Here is a 17,927-nt window from a genome sequence, read left to right on the forward strand (position 1 = left end):
TAATCTCTTCAAATATTTCCTCTGGTCTTTTCTCTCTCTCTCTCTTTTCCTTCTGAGACCCCTATAATGTGAATGTTGTTACCTTTAATGTTGTCCCAGAGGTCTCTTAGGCTGTCTTCATTTCTTTTCATTCTTTTTTCTTTATCTGTTCCACAGCAGTGAATTCCACCATTCTGTCTTCCAGGTCACTTATCCGTTCTTCTGTCTCAGTTATTCTGCTATTGATCCCTTCTAGTGTAGTTTTCATTTCAGTTATTGTATTGTTCATCTCTGTTTGTTCTTTAATTCTTCTAGGTCTTTGTTAAACATTTCTTGCATCTTCTTGATCTTTGCCTCCATTCTTTTTCCGAGGTCCTGGATCATCTTCACTATCATTATTCTGAATTCTTTTTCTGGAAGGATGCCTATCTCCACTTCATTTAGTTTTTTTTCTGGAGTTTTATCGTGTCCCTTCATCTGGTTCATAGCCCTCTGCCTTTTCACTTTGTCTATCTTTCTATGAACATCGTTTTTCTCCCACAGGCTCTAGAATTATAATTCTTCTTTCTTCTGCTGTCTGCCCGCTGGTGGATGAGGCTATCTAATAGGCTTGTGTAAGTTTCCTGATGGGAGGGACTGTGGGTAGAGCTGACTGTTGCTCTGGTGAGCAGAGCTCAGTAAAACTTTAATCCATTTGACTGTTGCTGGGTGGGGCTTTGTTCCCTCCCTGTTGGTTGTTTAGCCTGAGGCAACCCAACACTGGAGCTTACCTGGGCTCTTTGGTGGGGCTAATGCCAGACTCTGGGAGGGCTCATGCCAAGGAGTACTTCCCAGAACTTCTGCTGCCCGTTTCCTTGTCCCCATGGTGAGCCACAGCACCACCCCCCAACCTCTGCAGGAGACCCTCCAACACTAGCAGGTAGGTCTGGTTCAGTCTCCCATGGGGTCACTGCTCCTCCTCCAGGTCCCAATGCGCACATGACTTTATGTGTGCCCTCCAAGAGTGGAGTCTCTGTTTCCCCCAGTCCTGTTGAAGTCCTGCAATCAATTCCCACTAGGCTTCAAAGTCTGATTCTCTAGGAATTGCTTCTCCTATTGCTGGACCACCAGGTTGGGAAGCCTGACATGGGGGTCAGAACCTTCACTCCAATGGGTGGACTTCTGGGTATAAGTGTTCTCCAGTCTGTGAGTCACCCACCCAGCAGTTATGGGATTTGATTTTAAAGTGTTTGCACCCCTACTACCTTCTCATTGTGGCTTCTCCTTTGTCTTTGGATGTGGGGTATCTTGTTTGGTGAGTTCCAGTGTCTTCCTGTTGATGAGCGTCTAGCAGCTAGTTGTGATTCTGTTCTCACAAGAGGGAGTGAGAGCACGTCCTTCTACTCTGCCATCTTGGTTCCGATCCTCTTGGAAGATTTTTTTTTTTTTTTTGCGGTACGTGGGCCTCTCACTGTTGTGGCCTCTCCCGTTGTGGAGCACAGGCTCCGGACGCACAGGCTTAGCAGCCATGGCTCACGGGCCCAGCCACTCTGCAGCATGTGGGATCTTCCCAGACTGGGGCACAAACCTGTGTCCCCTACATCAGCAGGTGGATTCTCAACCACTGCACCACCAGGGAAGCCCCGCCTAGGTTCTTCATGACCTTTTTTTTTTTCCTTAGATTCCATATATATGTATTAGCATATGGTACTTGTTTTTCTCTTTCTGACTTACTTCACTCTGTATGACAGACTCTAGATCCATCCACCTCACTACAAATAATTCAATTTCGTTTCTTTTTATGGCTCAGTAATATTCCATTGTATATATGTGCCACATCTTCTTTTTTTTTTTTTTTTTTTTCAGTGATCCTGAAGCATTTATTGCCCTGATGGCGCAGGGTGTTCACTGGGCAGTTTGGCTACAGCCCAACTCCTCCCCTCCCCCCATACACTTTTACACAAGTGTGTAAAGGAGACCCTTTTATTGCAAAGAGATTTTCAGTCTTTCGGGGGATAGGACCAGGGTCTTTTCTGGGGCCTCAGTCTTGGGCACTGGCTTTCAGAGCTGCTTTGTACTTCCCTGTCATTTCCCTGGGCAATGGCACCAGGCCCGGGCAGGGCACCTGCCCCTCCACCTCACAGATGCACTCCCGCAGGCAATACTTTCGGGGGCCAAAGTGGGCTGGGTGAGAAAGCTGTTTTTTCTCCTGCTCCTCTCTCTCGAGGGTTTCCTCATTCTTCCCCAGAATCTTTTTGATGTGCTCCATGATCTCCTTATTGCTCTTGGTCTCCACGTCCACAAGGACTTGCTCCCCGGAATCTAAATAGAACCGCAGGAAGGGTGTTGGCGTCATGTTCTTAAACATCATGATCTGTGCCCAGGGGTTCTTATACTGGACCTGAGGTATGTTGAAAAACACGAATTTCCTGGCGCCCTCGCCCAACTCCCCGTGCGTATTGTAGTTCACCGTCATGACCTTCACCGACTCCTTGAACACTATGTCTCCCTGGCCCAGGTACTGCAGGGTGCGGAGTATCGGGAAGCGGCCCTTCATGGACATGGCGGCTGCGGCGGAGGAGCCGGACTGCCGGCCGCGAGCCCAGCAGCGAGTAGAGAGGAGCTAAGCTGACGCCGCCCGGGCGGCCCTCTCGCCGCTTCTCCTCCGCGCCGATTTCCCCCACATCTTCTTTATCCATTCATCTGTTGATGGACACTTAGGTTGCTTCCATGTCCTGGCTATTGTAAATAGAGCTGCAATGAACATTTTGGTACATGACTCTTTTTGAATTTTGGTTTTCTCAGGGTATATGCCCAGTAGTGGGATTGCTGGGTCATATGGTAGTTCTATTTGTAGTTTTTTAAGGAACCTCCATGCTGTTTTCCATAGTGGCTGTATCAATTTACATTCCCACCAACAGTGCGAGAGGGTTCCCTTTTCTCCACACCCTCTCCAGCATTTATTGTTTCTAGATTTTTTGATGATGGCCATTCTGACCGGTGTGAGATAATATCTCATTGTAGTTTTGATTTGCATTTCTCTAATGATTAATGATGTTGAGCATTCTTTCATGTGTTTGTTGGCAGTCTGTATATCTTCTTTGGAGAAATGTCTATTTAAGTCTTCTGCCCATTTTTGGATTGGCCTGTTTGTTTTTTGTTATTGAGCTGCATGAGCTGCTTGTATATTTTGGAGATTAATCCTTTGTCAGGTGCTTCATTTGCAAATATTTTCTCCCATTCTGAGGGTTGTCTTTTGGTCTTGTTTATGGCTTCCTTTGCTGTGTAAAAGCTATGAAGTTTCATTAGGTCCCATTTTTTTATTTTTGTTTTTAGTAATCAAGACAGTATGGTACTGGCACAAAAACAGAAATACAGATCAATGGAACAGGATAGAAAGCCCAGAGATAAACCTACGCACATATGGTCACCTTATCTTTGATAAAGGAGGCAAGAATACACAGTGGAGAAAAGACAGCCTCTTCAATAAGTGGTGCTGGGAAAACTGGACAGGTACATGTAAAAGTATGAAATTAGAACACTCCCTAACACCATACACAAAAATAAACTCAAAATGGATTAGAGACATAAATGTAAGGCAAGATACTATCAAACTCTTAGAGGAAAATATAGGCAGAACACTCTATGACATAAATCACAGCAAGATGCTTTTTGACCCACCTCCTAGAGTAATGTGTTTACTTTTTGCTCTCGAGTTGCTCGGAGGCCCCACTTCACTCCTCAGCTTTCCCTAAATGAGAATCTGAAGTGCGGGCTCCACAGCAGCTGAGGGATTTTGAAAGTTTCACCTGATAACTCAGTTTCTATTCTCATGAGCTTCCAGTGTGGCTTCATTTACTGCAGGGCATGGAAAGCTAGAATCCACACCTTATATAGACTTTAAAATGTGCTTAAGTGTTATTTGGGAGGCAGAAGCCATCTTTTTTGCTTCTTTTTATTTGGCCTTTCTCTGTTGGCAAGCACAGAAATGAGATGTGGGATTTTTCTGCAGTAATATTAGAGTGCCCATACAGCAGTTTTGTGGTTGTCAAGAGACAGTTGCCATTGGAGCAGCCATAGCTTCCTGCTTCTGCTTTATCACTGGATTGCAGCTTGGTGATACACTTTTCTCTCAAATGTTCCACTGGCAGCCTCTGATCTTTGTAAGGCAACTAATTCCCATTATTAAATCTCTTTCTACTTAAAATACCTAGTGGGATTTTTTAGTTGCTGCACAATACACTGACAAATACACTGACAAAAAGAAGTCATTAATTGTATAGATGAGGCAGTGTCAGTAATTGCCCAACTTCACCCTACTATAACTTAGGGCAGAACAGAAATCCAGGTTTTCTGTCTCTAAGCCTAATTCACATGGTCTGTTAATAACATAGGATCTCAACATAATTTCAAAGAGCTCTGAAATATGAAGTAATTTTTCCCAGTGCTCAGTGAAACAGATGATTATTGCTTGAATGAGGTATTATGTTTTTTGGAAAACAAAAAAATTCAAATTCACGAAGGCAGAAAACATGTATTGATATAAGAAGGAAATTACAGCCAGGGAAAGTAAGATGGATTTTGTATGACTTAATGTATATATAATACCTCCTAATTTGCATGCAAATCTCTCAAATGTGTGGAATTAATTTGAAACGTTTCTAAACATTATCCTAGTTTTCATCAGTCTTAATAGAGACTTGAACCTTGGATTGATGATTTTGCTGAATATAATCTAAAGGTAAAACCCTTTAGAATTCATGCATGTAGATGTGAAAATAATAGGAAACATGTCGTATTTCTTCTAATTTTCAAAAAAGGGCAAAGAAGAATACTACAGATCAATGTTTAATGTACATCATGTTAAATTCTAGGAATGATTATTAAATAGACATTTGGAGCTTTTAGAAACAAATGAGTAAACATTTTACTTATTAAGAAAACGTTTAAGAAAACATAATGACAACTGAACCTTGAATAATCTTTCTTACAGCTGTTAAATTGATAAATAAGGGCAAAACCATAGGCATATGTGAAGACGTGTTTTATAATAGAAATAACTTTTACCAAATAGTGAGAAAATTGCTAAGATTCAGCTTATGATAAAATTGCTTTCTGAATACAAATGTTGCTGTAAATGTACATAATACAATGCTTGGGGAATTAGAGAGTCATGAAAGAGCTGTCACCTTGCTACCATTGATTATATTGAATACTATGTATACATTTAACACTTATATAAACACTGAATGGTATACATTGAATACATGTATAAGTAGGTTTAAAGTATTATTTATTGTAGCACTATTAAAAGTGTTCAAAAATGCAGATAGAGTTTTACCCAAACTAGATGTTTAAAATAAATTATTTTTTTAATGCTGTGGATAATTTCACTATAATTTAAGATTTTAATATCTAACATATAAAGAGCTTAACACACCTCCCCATTACCTCTATTCTTCACTCCTGTTTATTCCTCCCTCCACTACTAGTTGGCCCTCTGGCCTCCCTTCCATAGAAAATTTTCTCATCCACGTCATCATGACCTTCTTATTACTAAATATGGAGAATATCTTTAGATAATTATTTTAATTCATTTACTTCTTGAGAGGATTTTATACTTCTGAAAATTCCATTCCTTCTTATCTGCTGCTGCTTTTCCACCTCCTTTTTACAATCATGATTCTATTATTTTATTAAAATGATTTTACAAATGATCAATACAGAAGAAAAGGAGTTTAGAAAGAGGTAATACAGAAAAAGTATGGAGATGAAAGTAAAATAATAATTTCCATATCTAACCAACTTAATATACCCATTATTAACATTCAATAATCATTATTGTAGACAACTATGAGGGGACTTATGTGAACACACACACAGTAGTTAACTCAAGAAAAAATTTATAATTCGTATTATATTTCCACTAAAACGTATTAAATTTTACTTGCAATTAATAGAAAAAATAAAACTCAAAGAACTGATAAACTTTATATAGTAACTACAATCACTTATGGTCAGAAACTAAGATAGTTATCTTGTTAAGGAAAAATGATTAATTGAAAACTTAGAGGCTTGAGTAATTTTTTAAACTATACTAGTCACTTTAGTTTGTATTTGTTGATTCTGTTATAAAAGTTGAAGAAATTAGTACATCTCTACTTCCTCCTAATTCCTAACTCATCTGTCTGATTCGTATTACATTATTATGTTTATACTATCAAAGTTCACAACATTTATAGGCTGTCCTGTATCCATAATTGTCATTGTATCCATAATTGTTCATTTGTATAATTTTTGTTCTATATTTGAGTCCATCAAATGCTTACCATCAGTCCTTTACCATAATTTCTTAATTTCTGACCTGTATATTTCTCTTGTTTGGCTGGATTTTGTTTACAATTCTTGATTGCTTGAGAATGTCAATGGCAACTCAGAAGAATAAATTGGCTGGGTTAAATTACAGTCCTCATAGTCTTCCTTAAAAGTCTGTAATGGTTGCACTGCCATCTTCTGTTATGGAGAAAACTGAGGCAAATATAATTCCCACCCAACATGCACTTGACTTCCCTTCTTGTCTAGATGGCCATACAAGTCTTTCTTTACCCTTTATTTATATTTTGTGGGGTATAGTTGATTTACAATGTTGTGTTAGTTTCAGGTGTAGGGCAAAGTGAATCTGTTATACGTATACATATATCCACTCTCTTTTAGATTCTTTTCCCATATAGGCCATTACAGAGTATTGAGTAGAGTTCCCTGTGCTATACAGTAGGTCCTTATTAGTTACCTATTTTATATATAGTAGTGTGTATGTGTCAATCCCAATCTTGAAATTTATCCCTCCCCTCCCTTACCCTCCAATAACCATAAGGTTATTTTCTACATATGTAACTCTATTTCTGTTTTGTACATAAGTTCATTCGGAGACTTTTTTTTACATTCTTCATATAAGCAATATCATATGATATTTGTCTTTCTCTGTCTGGCTTACTTCGCTCAGTATGACAATCTCCCATCTCTAGGTCCAACATGTTGCTTCAAATGGCATTATTTTGTTCTTTTTATGGCTGAGTGATGTTCCTTTCTATATATGTACCACATCTTCTTTATCCATTCATCTCTTGATGGACTTTTAGTTTGCTTCCATGTCCTGGCTATTGTAAATAGTGCTGCTATGAACACTGGGATGCATGTATATTTTTCAATTATGGTTTTCTCTGGATATATGCCCAGGACTGTGATTGCTGGATCATATGGTAGTTCTGTTTTTAGTATTATAAGGAACCTCCATACTGTTCTCCATAGTGGCTGTACCAGTTTACATTCCCACCAACTATGTAGGAGGGTTCCCTTTTCTCCACACCATTGTTTGTAGGTTTTTTGATGATGGCCAATCTGATCAGTATTAGGTGATACCTCATTGTATTTTTGACTTGCATTCCTCTAGTAATTAGTGATATTCAGCATCTTTTTTAGCCATCTGTATGGCATCTTTGGAGAAATGTCTATTTAGATCTTCTGCCCATTTTTTGATTGGGTTGTTTGTTTGATATTCAGCTGCATGAGCTGTTTGTATATTTTGGAGATTAATCCCTTTTCAGTTGCTTCATTTGCAAATATTTTCTCCCATTCTTAGTGTTGTCTTTTTGTTCTGTTGATGGTTTCCTTTTCTGTGCAAAAGTTTTTACCTTTAATTAGGTCCTATTTGTTTATTTTTATAATAATTTTCATTACTCTAGGAGGTAGATTGAAAAAGATCTTACTGTGATTTATGTCAGAGAATGTTCTACCCAAGTTTCCATCTAAGAGTTTTATAGTATCCAGCCTTACATTTAGGTTTTTAACCCCTTTTGAGTTTATTTTTGTGTATGGTGTTAAAGAATGTTCTAGTGTCATTCTTTTACATATATCTGTCCAGTTTTCCCAGCATCACTTATTGAAGAGACTGTCTTTTTCCATTGTATATTCTTGCTGCATTGTCACAGATTAGGTGACCATAGGTGTTTGAGTTGATCTCTCTCTTAAGTTGATCTGGACTTTCTATTCCGTTCCATTGATCTACATTTCTGTTTTTGTGTCCGTAGCATACTGTTTTGATGACTGTGGCTTTGTAATATAGTCTGAAGTCAGGGAGCCTGATTCCTCCAGCTCCTTTTTTCTTTCTCAAGATTGCTTTGGCTATTTGTGGTATTTTGTGATTACATACAAATTGTAAAATTGTTTGTTCTAATTCTGTGAAAAATGCCATTGGTTATTTGATAGAGATTGCATTCAATCTGTAGATTGCTTTGGGTAGTATAGTAATTTACACAATATTGATTCTTCCAATCCAAGAACATGGTATATATCTCCATCTGTTGGTGTCATCTTTTGTTTATTTCATCAGTATCTTACAGTTTTAGCACAGGTCTTTTGCCTCCTTAGGTAGGTTCATTCCTAGGTATATTATTATATTTGATGTGATGGTAAATGGGATTATTTCCTTTATTTCTCTTTCTGATCTTTCATTGTTAGTGTATAGGAGTGCAAGAGATTTCTGTGTATTAATCTTGTATCCTGCAACTTTACCAAATTCATTGATGAGCTCTAATAGTTTTCTGTTAGCATCATTCGAGTTTTCTATGTATAGTATCATGTCATCAGCAAACAGTGACAGTTTCACTTCTTTTCCAATTTGGATTCCTTTTATTTCTTTTTCTTCTCTGATTGTCATGGCTAGGACTTCCAAAACTACGTTGAATGACAGTGGTGAGATTGGACATCCTTGTCTTCTTCCTGATCTTAGAGGAAATGCTTTCAGTTTTTCACCATTGAGAATGATATTTGCTGTGGGTTTGTTATACATGGGCTGTATTATGTTGAGGTAGGTTGCTTCTGTGCCCAGTTTCTGGAGAGGTTTTATCATAAATGGGTGTTGAATTTTGTCAAAAGCTTTGTCTGCATCTATTGAGATGATCATACTGTTATCGCTCTCAATTTGTCAATGTGATATATCACATTGATTGATTGATTTGAGGATATTGACAAATCCTTGCATCCCTGGAATAAATCCCACTTGATCATGGTGTATGATCCTTTTAATGTGTTGTTGGATTCAGTTTACTAGTATTTTGTTTAGGATTTTTGCATCTATGTTCATCAATGAACAATAATTCATCACTGAAGAAAAAAATATTTTTTTGTGATATCTTTGTCTGGTTTTTGTATCAGGGTGATGGTGGCCTCACAGAATGAGTTTGGGAGTGTTCCTCCCTCTGCTATATTTTGTAAGGTTTTGAGAAGGATAAGTGTTAGCTCTTCTCTAAATGTTTGATAGAATTTGCCTGTGAAGGCTTCTGGCCCTGTACTTTTATTTGTTGAAAGATTTTTAATCACAATTTCAATTTCAGTACTTGTGATTGGTCTGTTCATTTTCTATTTCTTCCCGGTTCAGTCTTGGAAGATTTTACCTTTCTAAGAATTTGTCCATTTCTTCTAGGTTGTCCATTTTATTAGCCTATAGTTTGCTTATAGTAGTATCTTATAATCCTTTGTATTTCTGTGGTGTCCATTGTAACTTCTCTTTTTCATTTCTAATTTTATTGATTTGAGTCCTCTCCCTTTTTTTCTTGATGAGTCTGTCTAAAGTTTATCAATTGTTTTTAATCTTTAAGAACAAGCTTTTAGTTTCATTGATATTTGCTATTGTTTTCTTCATCTCTATTTCATTTTTTTCTGCTCTGATCTTTATGATTTAGTTCCTTCTACTCACGTTGGGTTTTGTTTGTTCTTCTTTCTCTAGTTGCTTTAGGTGTAAGGTTACATTGGGTTTTTTTTTTGAGATTTCTTGTTTCTTGAGGTAAGATTTTATTGCTATAAAGTTCCCTGTTTGAACAGCTTTTGCTGCATCCCATAGGTTTTGGATCATCGTGTTTCCATTGTCATTTTTCTCTAGGTATTTTTTGATTTCCTCTTTGATATCTTCAGTGATCTATTGGTTATTTTGTAACATATTGTTTAGCCTCCATGTGTTTGTGTTTTTTAACAGTTTTTTTTTCTTGTAGTGATTTCTAATCTCATAGGCTTGTGTTTCAAGAGGTTGCTTGATATGATTTCAATTTTGTTAACCTTACTGATGCTTGATTTGTGACCCAAGATGTGATCTATCCTGGAGAATGTTCCATGTGCACTTGAGAAGAAAGTGTATTCTGCTGTTTTGGGATGGAAATATCCTATAAATATCAATTAAGTCTATCTAGTCTAATGTGTCATTTAAGGCTTGTGTTTCCATATTAATTTACTGTCTGGATGATCTTTCCATTGGTATAAGTGGGATGCTAAAGTCCCTGACTATTATTATGTTACTGTTGATTTTCCTTTTTATGGCTGTTAGCATTTGCCTTATATATTGAGGTGCTCCTATGTTGGGTGCATATATATTTATAATTGTTATATCTTCTTCTTGGATTGATCCCTTGACCATTATGTAGTGTCCTTCTTTGTCTCTCTTAACAGTGTTTATTTTAAAGTCTATTTTGTCTGATATGACAATTGCTACTCTAGCTTTCTTTTGACCTCCATTTGCATGGACTATCTTTTTCCATCCCCTCACTTTCAGTCTGTATGTATCCCTAGGTCTGAGATGGGTCTCTTGTAGACAGCATATATATAGGTCTTGTTTTTTTGGTGTTCAGCCAGTCTATGTCTTTTGGTTGGACCATTTAATCCATTTATATTTAAGGTAGTTAGCAATATGTATGTTCCTATTACCATTTTCTTAATCTTTTTGGGTTTGTTTTTGTAGGTCTTTTTCTTCTCTGTGTTTCCTGCCTAGAGAATGTCTTTTAGCATTTGTTGTAAAGCTGGTTTGGTGGTGCTGAATTCTCTTAACTTTTGCTTGTGTGTAAAGATTTTAATTTCTCTGTCAAATCTGAATGAGATCCTTGCTGGGTACAGTAATCTTGGCAGTAGGTTTTTCCCTTTCATCACTTAAAATATGTCCTGCCACTACCTTCTGGCTTGCAGAGTTTCTGCTGATGAATCAACTTAACCTTATGGAGATTCCCTTATATGTTATTTGTTGCTTTTCCTTTGCTGCTTTTAATATTTTTTCTTTGTATTTAATTTTTGTTGTTTTGATTAATATGTGTTTCTCCTTGGGTTTATCCTGTATGGGACTCTGCACTTCCTTGACTTGGTGACTATTTCCTTTCCCATGTTAGGGAAGTTGTCAACTATATTCTCTTCAAATATTTTCCCTAGACCGTTTCTCTTTCTCTTCTTCTTTTGGGACCACTATAATTCAAATGTTGGTGTGTTTAATGTTGTCTTAGAGTCCTCTGAGACTGTCCTCATTTCTTTTCATTCTTTTTCCTTTATTCTTTTCCACATCAGTGATTTCCATCGTTTCTATTTTCCAGCTCACTGATCTGTTCTTCTGCCCCAGTTATTCTGCTATTGATTCCTTCTAGTGTATTTTTCACTTCACTTATTGTGTTGTTCATCACATCACTCTTTGTTTAGTTCTTCTAGGTCCTTGTTAAAAATTTCTTGTATTTTCTCAGTCTGTACCTGCATTCTTTTCCCAAGATCTTGGATCATCTTAACTGTCATTACTCTGAATTATTTTTCCAGTAGATTGACTATCTCCACTTCCTTGTTCTTCTGGGGTTTTATCTTGTTACTTCTTCTGGGACATATTCCTCTGCTGTGTCATTCTGTGTAACATTCTGTGATTTCAGCTTCCATTCTGGAGGCTGCAAGGTTGTAGTTCTTCTTGCATCTGCTGTCTATACTCTGGTGGATGAGGCTGTCTACGAGGGAAAAGCAACAAGTAACATACAACGGAATCCCTGTAAGGCTATCAGCTAATTTTTCAGAAGAAATTCTGCAGGCCAGAAATGAGTGGCAGGATATGAAAGGAAAAAACCTAAAACCAATAATACTCTACTCAGCAAGGCTCTCATTCAGATTCAACAGAGAAATCAATAGCTTTAAGCAAAAGCTAAAAAGAATTCAGCAGAACCAAACCACCTTTATAACAAATGCTAAAGGAACTTCTCTAGACAAGAAATACAAGAAAAAAGAAAAAAATAGGAAGGGGAAAAAAAAGACCTACATAAACAGACTGAAAACAAACAATTAAGAAAATGGTAATGGGAACATACATAATGATAATTACCTTAAAAGAAAATGGATTAAATGCTTGAACCAAAAGACATATATACTGGCTGAATGGATACAAAAACAAGACCAGTATATATTGTCTACAAGAGACCCACTTCATATCTATGGACACATACAGACTGAAAGTGAGGGAATGAAAAAAGGTACTTCATGCAAATGGAGATCAAAAGAAAGCTGGAGTAGCAATACTCATATTAGACAAAATAGACTTTACAATAAAGAGTGTTACAAGAGACAAAGAAGAACAACACATAATGATCAAGGGATCAATCCAAGAAGAAGATATAACAACAATTGTAAAATATATATGCACCCAACATAGGAGCACCTCAATATATAGGGCAAATGCTAACATCCATAAAAGGGGAAATAATAGACAGTAACACAGTAATAATGGGGGATTTTAACAACCCACTTACATCAATGGACAGATCATCCAGACAGAAAATCAATAAGGAAACAATCAATAAGGAAACACAGGCCTAAATGACACATTACACCAGATGGACTTAAATGATATTTATAGGACATTCCATCTGAAAGCAGCAGAATACATTTTCTTCTCAAGTGCACATGGAAAATTCTCCAGGATAGAGGACATGCTGGACCACAAAGAACCCCTTGGTAAATTTAGGAATACTGAAATCATATCAAGCTACTTTTCCGACCACAATGCTGTGAGATTAGAAATCAACCACAAGAAGGAAAACTGTAAAAAACACAAATACCTGGTGGTTAAACAATATGCTACTAAACAATCAATGGATCACCAAAGAAATAATACCCAGAGACAAATGAAAACAAAAACACAACAATCAGAAACCTATGGGATGCAGGAAAAGCAGATATAAGAGGAAAGTCTATAGCAATACAATCTTACATCAAGAAACAAGAAAAAATGCTGGAACCTACCAAAAAAGTTACCTTATACCCAAAGGCAAAGAAGAAGACACAAAAAGATGGTAGGAGGAGCACAATCACTATAAAATCAAATCCCGTACCTATCAGGTGGATGACCCACAAACTGAATAATTATACCACAGAAGTTCTCCCACAGGAGTGAAAGTCTTGAGCCACACATGAGGCTTCCCAGCCTGGGGGTATGGCAAATGCAGGAGGAGCCTGCAGAGAATATGGCTTTGAAGGCCAGCGGGGTTTGATCACAGGAACTCCACAGGACTGGGGAAAACATGAACTCCACTCTTGGAGGGTGCACATAAGATCTTGTGTGCACCAGGACCCAGGGAAAAAGCAGTGACCTCATAAGAGAATGAGCCAGACTTAGCTTCTAGTATTGGAGGGTCTCCTGTGGAGGCAAGGGGAAGCTGTGGCTCACTGCAGGGACAAGGACACTGGCAGCAGCAGCTCTGGTGAGTACTCATTGGTGTGAGACCTCCTGGAGGCCACCATTTCCACCACAAGACTTAGCCCCACCCAAGAGCCTGGAGACTCCAGTACTGAGATGCCTCAGGCCAGACAAACAACAGGGTAGGAACACAGACTCACCATCAGCAGACAGGCTGCTTAAAGTCTTCCTGAGCATGGCCCTGCCAAACAGAGTTGCAAGACCCAGCACCACCCATCAACAAGCAGGAACCAGGCTTTCCCAAGAGTAAGACTGTACAAACCTTGTAAACAGTTTCATCCACCAGAGTGCAGACAGAAGAAGCAAGAAAGAACTACAACCCTGCAGCCTCTGGAATGGAAACTGCAATCACAGAATGTTAGACAAAATGACACAACAGAGCAATATGTCCCAGAAGAAGAAACAAGATAAAACCTCAGAAGAACAAATAAGTGAAGTGGAGATAGGCAATCTACTGGAAAAAATAATTCAGAGATTCAGAGTAATAACAGTTAAGATGATCCAAGATCTTGGAAAAAGAATGCAGGTACAGATTGAGAAGATACAAGAAGTCTTAAACAAAGACCTAGAAGAACTATAGAACAAAAAAATAGAGATGAACATACAATACCGGAAATGAAAAATACACTAGAAGTAACTGAGATAGAAGAAAGAACAAGTGACCTGGAAAACAGAATGGTGGAAATCACTGCCACAGAACAGAATAAAGAAAAAAGAATTAAAAGAAATGAAGAGAGTATAAGAGATATCTGGGACAACATTAAATGCATCAACATTCACATTATAGGGGTCCCAGAAGGAGAAGAAAAGACCTCAGAAAATGTTTGAAGAGATAATAGCCAAAAACTCCCCTAACATGGGAAGGGAAACAGTCACCCTAGTCTAGGAAGCACAGAGTCCCAGGCAGGATAAACCCAAGGGTGAACACACTGAGACACATAGTAATCAAACTGATAAAAATTAAAGACAAAGAAAAAATGTTAAAAGCAACAAGGGAAAAGCAACAAATAATATACAAGGGAACTCCAGTAAGGTTATCAGCTGAATTCTCAGAAGAAACTCTGCAGACCAAAAGGGATGGGCACAGTATATTTAAAGTAATGAAATGGAAGAATCTACATCCAAGCATACTCTACCCAGCAAGGATCTTATTCAGATTTGATGGAGAAATCAAAAGTTTTACAGACAAGCAAAAGCAAAGAGAATTTAGCACCACCAGTAGCTTTGCAACAAATGCTAAAGGAACTTCTCTAAGCAGAAAAGAAAAGGCCACTACTAGAAACAGGAAAATTATGAATGGAAAAGCTCACTGGTAAAGGCAAACATGAAGTAAATGTAGGAAATCATCTGTACACAAATATGATATCAAAACCAGCAACTGTGGGGCTTCCCTGGTGGCACGGTGGTTGAGAGTCCGCCTGCCACTGCAGGGGACACGGGTTCGTGCCCCGGTCCAGGAAGATCCCACATGCTGCGGAGCGGCTGGGCCCGTGAGCCATGGCTGCTGAGCCTGCACGTCCGGAGTGTGCTCCACAACAGGAGACGCCACAACAGTGAGAGGCCTGCGTACTGAAAAAACAAAACAAAAACAAAACCAAGCAATTGTGAGAAGAGGAGAGCACAAGTGCAGGATATTGGAAATGCATTCAACATTAAAAGACCAGCAACTTAAAATAATCTTGCTTATATATAGAGTGCTATATCAAATCCTCATTTAACCACAACTGAAAATCTACAAGAGCTACACACACAGAAAAGAAAAAAGGAATCCAAACACAACACTAAAGTTAGTCAAGAGAACAAAAGAGGAAGGGAAGAAAAAAGACCTACAAAAATAAATCCAAAACAATTGAGAAAATAGCAATAGGAATATACATATCAATAATTACCTTAAATGAAAATGGATTAAATGCTCCCACCAAAAGACATAGACTGGCTGAATGGATATGAAAACAAGATGCATATATATGCTGTCTACAAGAGACCACTTCAGATCTAGGGACACATACAGACTGAAAGTGAGGGGATGGAAAAAGGTACTCAATGTGAATGAAATTAAAAGAAGACTGGAGTAGCAGTACTCAAATCAGACAAAATAGACTTTAAAATAAAGACCGTTACAAGAGTCAAAAAAGGACACTACATAATGATCAAGGGATCAATCCAAGAAGATACACCAACTGTAAATATATATGCACCCAACACAGGAACACCCCAATATATAAGGCAAATATTAACAGCCATACATGGAGAAATCAATAGTAACACAATAATTGTGGGGGGTTTTAATACCCCACTTTCATCAATGGACAGATCTTCGAGATAGAAAATCAGTAAGGAAACACAGGCCTTAAATGACACATTAGACCAGATAGACTTAATTGATATTTATAGAGCCTTCCAGCCAAAAGCAGCAGAATACACATTCTTCTCAAGTGCACATAGAACATTCTCCAGGATTGACCACATGCTGGACCACAAAGTGAGACTCAGTTAATTTAAGATAGCAAGAAAAAAACCTGTAAAACTGGGGGCTTCCCTGGTGGTGCAGTGGTTGAGAGTCCGCCTGCCGATGCAGGGGACACGGGTTCATGCCCTGGTCTGGGAAGATCCCACATGCTACAGAGCGGCTGGGCCCGTGAGCCATGGCTGCTGAGACTGCGTGTCTGGAGCCTGTGCTCCGCAACAGGAGAGGCCACAACAGTGAGAGGCCTGCATACCGCTAAAAATAAAACAAAACAAAACTGTAAAACTCACGAACACAAGGAGGCTAAAAAATATGCTACTAAAAAACCAGTGGATCACTGAAGAAATCAAAGAGGAAATGAAAAATACCTAGAGAAAAATGAAAATGAAAACCTGATCCAAAACCTATGGGGTGCAGTAAAAGCAGTCCTAAGAGAGAAGTTTATAGTAATAAAATCTTACCCCAGAAAACAAGAAAAAATAAATAACCTAGACTTAGACCTAAAGGAACTAGAGAAAGAAAAACAAATAAAACCTAAAGTCAGTAGAAGGAAAGAAATCCAAAAATTTAGAGCAGAAATACATGAAACAGAAATGAAGAAAGAAATAAAAAAGGTCAATGAAACTAAAAGCTGGTTCTTTGAAAAGAAAAACAAAATGAGTAAACCTTTAGTCAAACTCATCAAGAAAAAAATGGGAGAAAAGATGTTAAAAAAAAAAAAAATGGGAGAGGGATCAAATCAATAAAATTAGAAATGAAAAAGGAGATGTTACAATGGACACCACAGAAATACAAAGGATCTTAAGAGACTACTACAAGCAACCATATGCCAATAAAATAGACAGCCTCGAAGAGACGGACAAATTCTTAGAAAGGGACAATCTCCCAAGACTGAACTAGGAAGAAATAGAAAATATGAACAAACCAATCACAAGTACTGTAATTGAACCTGTGATTTTAAAAATTCCAACAAAAGTCCAGGACCAGATGTCTTCACACAGACACAGGTGAATTCTATCAAACATTTAGAGGTGAGTTAATACTTATCCTTCTGAAACCATTTCAAAAAATTGCAGAGGCTGAAAAACTCCCAATCTCATTCTGTGAGCCCACCATGATGCCAAAACCATCACCCTGATGCCAAAACCAGACAAAGATACCACACACACAAAAATTACAGGTCAATATCACTGATGAATACAAACGCAAAAATCCTAAACAAAATATTAGTAAACTGACTCCAACAATACATTAAAAGGGTCAAGTAGGATTTATCCCAGGGATGCAAGGATTTTTTAATATCAGCAAATCAATCAGTGTGTTACACCATATTAACAAATTGAAGAATAGAAAGCATATGATCATCGCAATAGATGCAGAAAAAGATTTTGACAAAATTCAATGCCCAATTATAATAAAAACTCTCCAGAAAGTGGGCACAGAGTGAACCTACCTCAGCATAATAAAGGCATATATGACAAATCCACAGCTAACATCACGCTCAATGGTGAAAAGCTGAAAGCATTTCCTTTAAGATCAGGAACAAGATAAGAGGTTCACTCTTGCCACTTTTATTCAACATAGTTTTGGAAGTCCTAGCCATGGCAAGCAGAGGTGAAAAAGAAATAAAAGGAATCCACATTGGAAGAGAAGATGTAAAACTGTCACTGTTTGCAGATGACATGATACTATACATAGAGATCAAGATGCTATCAGAAAACTACTAGAGCTCATCAATGAATTCTGTAAAGTTGTAGGATACAAAATTAACACACAGAAATCTCTTGCATTTCCAAACAGTCACAACAAAATATCAAAATGAGACATTACAGAAACAATCTCATTTATCATCACATCAAAAAGAATAAAATGTCTAGGAATAAACTTACGTAAGGAAGCAAAAGGCCTGTACACTGAAAAGTATAAGATGCTGATGAAACAAATCAAAGATGACACAAACAGATGGAG

At 37.8% G+C, this 17,927-nt stretch overlaps 1 pseudogene; it reads right to left on the reverse strand.

The window, feature by feature from the left end:
- Positions 1 to 1,787: 1,787 nt before the first annotated feature.
- Positions 1,788 to 2,562, reverse strand: LOC111186105 (small ribosomal subunit protein mS25 pseudogene; annotated as a pseudogene).
- Positions 2,563 to 17,927: the final 15,365 nt, after the last annotated feature.

Source organism: Delphinapterus leucas, chromosome 5 (assembly GCF_059928025.1).
Source record: "Delphinapterus leucas isolate spDelLeu-1000000601 "Yukka" chromosome 5, BTC_Dleu_Yukka2, whole genome shotgun sequence".
NCBI lineage: Eukaryota > Metazoa > Chordata > Mammalia > Artiodactyla > Monodontidae > Delphinapterus > Delphinapterus leucas.